The sequence below is a fragment of the Arvicanthis niloticus genome, chromosome 4 (genome assembly GCF_011762505.2).
Source record: "Arvicanthis niloticus isolate mArvNil1 chromosome 4, mArvNil1.pat.X, whole genome shotgun sequence".
NCBI lineage: Eukaryota > Metazoa > Chordata > Mammalia > Rodentia > Muridae > Arvicanthis > Arvicanthis niloticus.
Window position 1 is genome coordinate 86,997,460 of NC_047661.1, and position 7,720 is coordinate 87,005,179.

The following is a 7,720-nucleotide window of genomic DNA, read 5'->3' on the forward strand; positions in this document are numbered from 1 at the left end:
GAGTGTGGCAAGTGGATTGGGCAGCTGGGTACTGGCATGGGGAGTTGAGACGGAGCTCTGGAAAGGGACTATAGAGAGGGCAGCCTCAGCCTACAGCACAATAGATTTGCAAATACCTTAGAGACACTGGCCAGAGATGAGGTCAGAGGACTAGTTAACTAGTCTGGGGTTGTGGGTAAAAGCAAGGGGGAAGGGAGGAGGAGCAGGCCCATTCCTTTTACATGTTCTGTGGCTAATTATTGAGGGGCAAGAAGGCTAAAGCAAATGCCTGGTGGGGAGGTTAGGGAGGGAGGCACACACGTCATATCCTACCGACCACTGTTTTAATCCAGTGGTTCTCAACCTTCCTAATGCTGTGACCCTTCAATAGTGTTCCTCATGCTGTGGTGACCCCTGACCATAAAGTCATTTTCTTTTTTCTTTCTTTCTTTCTTTCTTTCTTTCTTTCTTTCTTTCTTTCTTTCTTTTTTCTTTTGGTTTTCGAGACAGGGTTTCTCTGTGTAGCCCTGGATGTCCTGGAACTCACTCTGTAGACCAGGCTGGCCTCGAACTCAGAAATCTGCCTGCCTCTGCCTCTCAAGTGCTGGGATTAAAGGCATGCGCGCCACCACCACCACCTGGCATATAGTCATTTTCATTGCTTCTTCATACCTGTAAGTTTGCTATGGTTATGAATCATAATGTAAATGTTTTCCAGTGGTCTTAGGCAACTCCTGCAAAGGCGTCGTTTGACCTCCACGGGGGTTGAGAACTTCTGTTTTAATTCTTCAGTTCTCGGATTCAAGATATACACCTAATATACCTCCTACTTATAGCAGACATTGACAATAAAATACAGTGTCTGTCAAACACAACACAGCTCCCAGCCAAGAGGTGTTCAGGAAAGAGTAGCTGCCATGAGTGATAGACACGGGGAAGTTACAAAGTTTCCAGAATCTTCTGAGCCCGCTAGCACTCCCCACTGAGGTCCTCTTGGGTCCAAACACAATAGTGTCATTACCAGTCAGAGGAGCAAATCCGAGCAGGCCCTAGTAGATGATTCAGTTCTCTCCCGTACCTGAGCAGCACACAGGCCGACAGACAACGGCTCTTTGGTATCTGCTTCCTAGGAGCGATGTTCTCCACACAGACTCCACAGTCCAGCATTCCTGACCCCGCCAAGCCGTCAGACCTTCCCGAAAAGTCCAGCTCGCTGGTGGGAGGAAGGGACAGTTTAGCAGCCTCCTTGTGCCTGTGTCCCACGATACTGATTCCTGCAGCTCTCTGGGGCAGCGCCAGTGGAAATGGGTCGGATGGGCTCTGAATGGGGCCTGGTTGGGCTCCATTAAAACTCTCTGCAGAGGAGAGCTCCTAAACCCCAATGCCACACAGGCAGTCTTGAAAGAGTCCGTCCAGTGAAGTGGCTGGCCTTGGTCTTAGTTTCCTCATCTGTAGAATGCCAGGGTGAGTATGCTCCTCCAAAGTCCTACCTCTGCTGACAGCCTGCAGGTTCTACCTTCATCTCACCTTTCTTCGCTACAATTCACCTGTCTTCCAGCAGAGGGAGCTCGCACATCTCTGCAAACAACCAGGGTTCTGTGTGTCAGCGTTTGCCCAGGGTCTAAAGAACCTTAAACCACCAAGCGCCATGTAGCCAAGTGTGACAGGTTTAAATGCAGAGCCTAGCCAGGTCACATAGTAGTTGTGCCTGTCAGCGTTTTGTAGAAGAAGACCCAGGCTCTGAGAGTTCAAATGGCCCACCTTTGCTATCTGTGAGTAAATTTGAGTCCCGGAGGCCATGACCCTTCCAGCATCTGGGCTCCAGTCAGGGCGTCATAGCTGCCCATTCTAGCCTTAGGATTGTCAGCCTCAGAGTGACAAACCCCAGAGACCTGCAGAGTTCTGGGTCCAGGCACAGCCCACGAGATGCTCCACCCCTATGTTCTACAGCTGTTATCTTACATCAGGCCTTGTCTGGGAATCCTGCATAGGGCTCATAGAGCAGGGCTTTTAATGGCCTGGGTTCTGTCTTCTTTTCTGACGTCTATAATGCTTATCATATTCATTCTAAGAGCCCTGCAAAGTGGTCAGCAGGCCTCTATAAGGATGCAGAAGCCACTAAAGAATCATGTTGGGCTGCCAGGGCTCCTCGATCTACCACTGCTTAATTTCAGAACACAACACCACAGAGCAAGCAACCCAGGAGTGACCATATGTCTATGGTACCAGAATACCCCAGGCGGCACATTCAGGAGACTGAGTGGTCAGAGCACTTTTCAGAACTAAGCTAATCAGGCTGTAACCTGGCTCTGGTTAATTCTGAGGAAAAGTTTGAGGTGAGACACTATGTTCTCATCAGGACCCTTGGGGAGTTGTAAAATCTAGACTCAAAATTCCTTCCTCATACAGGAGGCAGACTCTTCATGGGGGTGGGGGTGGGGGGCGGGGAGCTGCAGTTTGCCTTTTTACCCAGGCCTCCCAGGGAGTCCAATGCTGAGAACTGCTTGGGGCATTGCAGCCTGCCTGCTTGCCAGGCCGCTGAGGGAGCTGGGGAGGGACTGCCTGGAGGAGAGGGTGAGTGGATCTGTTCCATGGCCTTCTACAGGGAGGGTTGCCAGCAGCAGGCGGAACTTCTGAGGTCAGCTTTGGGGAGATATTTGTGGAGCCCCTTCTTCTGCTCCAGAGTGTAACCTACATCAGCCCTTTCAACAACAACGAACCTCAGACTCAAAGAATTGAAGTTCCAAGGTCACATGGCCGCAGCCAGAGATGGGAGGGGCGGTGTTGGGGGGAGGGCGGCTCCAACTGAGGCTGCTCTAGAGAGCCAGTTCCTCTTAAGAGGGATTCAGCAGCAGCTGGGTGCAGAGTGCATACTGTTCTGCATAAAAATGAGATCAGAATTGTGAAGGAACCAAGGAACCAGGAAAACGTAGGCTTCTCTGGAGAAACTGTACACACACACACACACACACACACACACACACACACACACACACTTTTTATTTGTTTTCGTGTGGGGTGAGATGGGAGTAAAGTATTTTTAAAATCCCTTCATACAGGGTGGAAATACAGAAAAGCATAAACCACGTAAACCCTCCCTCTCACAGCTCTTGGGATAATTTTGTTACTTCTCCCAGTGACTCGTCCCCAAGCAAGCCCATTGCTTAGGGTCTAATTGTGCTCCAGCTGTTTACTGGATGGGAGTGGGACAAGTCTCTGTTCCTTCATTTGTAAATTGAACTCTCCAGGTCTATCTCAAAGGGCAGACATGGAGCATTTAGATGGGCCCGTGTCTTAGAACAGACACCGAATAAGACTCAGATTCAATAAGTGGCTACTTTTTTTTTCTATTTGGATTTTCAAAACTGGCTGTTAACCCTTTTGTGGAAACCCCCTTTTCACCTCATGCTATTTCATGGACATTTTCCCACCCAGGGATCACCAAGAACATTTCCTTCCCAGAAGTGGCCTTTTCCCAACCAGACCTGCTCTGCTGCTGGGCCTCCTGAGATGTCTGTCTTGAATCACAGTCCAAGGTCTCCACCTCTGAGGACAACTAAACTCTAGGGCTTTCAGGGTGAGGGAGTCTGAATTGGAGCATCCTCTATGGAGGTGAGAGTTGGCACACTGAGCCCTGGGAAGCAGGAGAGGCATCCTTGGGAGTTATATGTTGGGACATGCCACCCACGGTCCACATGGCGAGACCTAGTTCTCAGCAAGGCTGAGGGTTTAGAGGCTTGGGGACCTGGAGTGGACTAGGAAATGGGGCACCCCTGAGATCCTGACCCCATATCCCGGCCCTAGACAGTGGCTTCCAAGAGCCTATTTCTGAACCTAACTCTATTTACCCATTCTCCAGAAAGGACATATAGTCAAGAACAAGGAAAAAGTTGTATTCCTACACTGGCAAAGCAAGATGGCGTTCTACACCTGAAGCCCATCTTCACTTAGCCTGCTGCAAGTTCCGTTTGCTCTTAGGTAATGTGGAAAGAAGGGGTTTGGGTTAGGAAAAGACAGATGAGCAGACACTTGTGGGTGCTATGCCAGGGGGTGGGGGAGGGATGTGAAGCTGTGGGCTGCTTGGTGCCCTGTAAATCTTATGCTGGTATCCTTAGTCTCCAGCTCCAGGGGAGATAGACTGGGAGCAGATCCAGAGTGCCATAGCCAAACATCAGGCAGTGTTCAGGAGTCAGAGGGGTCAGGGGCACCACAAGAACATGAACCACAAAATCAACTTACGGAGCTTACAGAGAGGGGTCTGACCTAGATCCTTTGCATATATATTTGTGTGTGTGTGTGTGTGTGTGTGTGTGTGTGTGTGTGTGTGTGTGTGATGGCTAAGTAGCTTGGTATTTTTGTGGAATTCCTAAGAGTGGTAACAGGTGGCTGTGTCTGACTCTTTTGCCTGCTTGTGGGAACTTCTCCTCCTGTTGGGTAGCTTTCTCCAGCCTTGATGTGATGGCACATGCCTGGTCTTATTGTAATTTATTGTACCTTGTTATGCCACTCTGTTTGGTTGATGTCCCCAGGAGGCCTGTTCTTTTCTAATGGGTGGCAGGGCTGGAGTGGGGGGGGGGGGGAAGTGGATCTGGGAGAGAGGGGAGGTAGCTGGGAGAGACTCGGGGAAGGGAGAAAAAACTGCGCGCACACACACACACACAGACCTAGATATATAGATGTAGATATAGATACCAATCAAAGGGGGCAAAAAAGGAACATTTCAGAAAGACTTTGAGTTATATAGTTCTGGACCATCATTCCCTAAAGATAAACATGGCTTTGGGCAAAGTTGAGCAGAATCAATAATCTCAACTGTACTGGCTAGTCTAAGTCAATTTCACACAAGCCAGAGTCACCACAGAGGAGGAAGCCTCAACTGAGAAAATGCCTCCTTAAGATCAGGCTGTAGGCAAGCCAATAGGGCATTTTCTTAATTAGTGATTGCTGAGGGAGGGTCCAGCCCATTGTGGGTGCCAGCACCCCTGGACTGGTGATCCTAGGTTCTATAGAAGGCAGGCTGAGCAAGCCACGAGGAGCAAACGGGTCAGCAGCACCCCTCCATGGCCTCTGCATTACCTCCTGTTTCCAGGTTCCTGCCCTGTTTTGAGTTCCTGTCCTGACTTCCTTCCATGAAGAATAAACATGGAAGTGTAAGCCAAACAAACCCTTTCCTCCCCAGCTTCCTTTTTGGTCATAGTGTTTTATCATAGCAATAGAAACTCTAAGACAGAAGCGGTCAGGTCATAAATGAATCAGATGTGAGCTGAAGACAGAGATGCCACACCTTTACCCCCTCTTCGTTCTCTTATCAACATTGGCCAGCCCTAGTAGATAATAAATGCTTCTTTTCAAAGATTTATTTGCTTATGTTTGGGTGTTTCCCTGCATGTAATGTCTGTACACTATGCGCAAGCACAGTGCCTTCAGTGGGCATCAGAGCCCCCTTAATCTGGAGTTATAGATGGTTGTGAGTGGCCAGATGGGTACTAGGTATGGAACCTGGGTCCTCTGGAAGAACATCCAATGCTCTTAGCCACTGTGCCATCTCCAGCTGTGGCCAAAGCTTTTGACAGAAGTTGCCTCCCTGAAGCAAATGCGATCCTCAGAGCTCTCGGGGCAGAGGCATGACCCACAGCAGTGCTAGTGTGAGGGAACAGCTCTCAGGGCAGAGGCATGACCCACAGCAGTGCTAGTGTGAGGGAACAGTTCTCTCAGCAGCATGGCCTCTAACAAAAACTGGTGGTTTTTCTTATGTATTTTCTGGGTTTTGTTTTGTCTTCATATGTTTGTTTGAAACAGTCTCTAAAATTTTTTTATTATATTTTTACAGATTTTTTGTTTTTTGTTTTGTGTATGTCTCTGTGTGTGTGTGTGTGTATGTGTGCACGCGTGTACATGTCTGCACAGTGGAGGACAGAATACAAGTTGAGGAAGTCAACTCCTTCCTTTCACCATCTGGGTTCTAGGGATTGAATTTGGATCATCAGTATCTATTGTACCTGGTGGTTTTGGGGGAGGGGAGGTATCTCTGTTGTACATAATCCTCTCTGCTGAGTTCCCAGTTCAATCTTGCCTCTGCTGTCCTTGCATTTCCATTTGGAGAGCCAAGAAACCTGTAAAGGGGTGAGTGAGTAGCACTGAGGTTGGCCTGAACCATCCTTCAAACTTCTGCACCAAATATGCCATAAACACACAGTGTTCTGAGTCCAAAGCCCAGCTCCTCAGTGTGCTCCCTCCCTCTTTCAGTCCTCTGCTCTACAACTGCACCCTTGTCTCCCATGCATCCATAGCTGGGCTCCATCTTCACTCCCCACTTACCATCCAGGTCCCAGTGGTTCACAGTTCTCCTCCGTCCACCCTCCTACCTCATTCCAACACGTTGTCCCCAGCCCTGGCAAAGGTAAAGACTATAGAACACAAATCAGAACATGCCACTCCTCTACTCTACACGTTAGGGTCCTTCCACAATCCTAAATGGAAGCCAGACTCCTGCAAGACCATGGGCCACGTGTTCTGGCCACTGCCTACCACCCCAGGCTGCCACTCCCATACACGGTCTATCTGGATTCCTTCCTAGCCACATGACCTTTGCCTGGCTGATCCCGTTTCTAACTCTTGCCCACTGCTCTATCTCATGAAGCCCAGCTCCCTCTTCCCAGGGATCCTTTCTGAGATCATGCACCCCAACTTCTTCCCAACCTTTATACCCCTCATACTCTCATCCGTATCCCCTCTCGTATCCCCTTCCTCCTGTATCAGGACCCTGGTTATTATCATCGTGTGAATTTGTCTCTCCTACCTCAGAAATGTTAAGTTCCTGGGGAAGGACCTTCATCTCTCTGGTCCACTCCTTTGTTTGCTCAGAGAATTGTTCTCCCCTACCTACCGACTCGTTATGGTGGGGGAGAACAATTCTCCCCCCCCCCCCCCACCATAACGAGAGCTCTTTCTTCCACAGCCCACAGAGTTGGACACCTCTCAACAGAGCCTGTTCTGGCACTTCTAAGGGATCCAGGCTTCCTTTGTAGGTAAAGATAGTTCAGAGGGGCTCCTTGGTCCCTTCATTCTGAGACCTATGTGCATGCTGAAGTCCCCATCGGCAGCCTCTTTGTATAATGAACACCCACAAATGGCAAAGCCTTCTAGGGCTACAGCAATAGTCAATTCATCATCCACTTCTGTAAAAATCTCGAGAGTCTACTAATAAGTGCTGAAGACATACACAGGCCGGTGTCTGCTCCTGCACCTGTGCGCACACGCGCCTTCCGTATCACCAGGCAACATTTGTTTACAACTCCTTCTCTTCTCATCATGGTCATCATAGAGACTCAAGATGGGGTCACAGCCCTCAGTGTGATGCAGGCACTCATAGAATGACACACGCAGCAGGTATCTGGGAGCCAAAGGCCAGAATCATCACATCCCTAGGCAGGGAGAAGGAGGTTACTCAGAAGGCAAGAGTCACCCAAAGTACAGCAGGTGTTCCAATTGGTAGTCCAGGCAGAGACAGCACCTAGTCAGGTGCAGAGGCATGACTCAAATAGAATTACAAGATGTCCTCCAAGCAGAGGGTAAAGTGCAAGTAGCAACGGGTGGTGGGAGATAAGGCATATTTGCAGCAGGAGGCTGGACTTCAAGAAGGGCCTCACCTGCTATAAGGGGAGCTGAAATGGTTTTGGTTCAAAAATGAACAACCAAATCCCCACTCAAGGGAGATCCTCATTCCTTCACAGCCAAGAGG

The 7,720-nt window shown here is 49.3% G+C and overlaps 1 long non-coding RNA gene across 1 annotated transcript; it reads left to right on the forward strand.

The window, feature by feature from the left end:
- Nucleotides 1-252: 252 nt before the first annotated feature.
- Nucleotides 253-7,039, forward strand: LOC143442097 (uncharacterized). The gene is made up of 4 exons (XR_013110019.1): nt 253-1,443; nt 3,415-3,591; nt 3,839-3,957; nt 6,938-7,039. It is a non-coding gene; the product is annotated as an uncharacterized LOC143442097 (long non-coding RNA).
- Nucleotides 7,040-7,720: the final 681 nt, after the last annotated feature.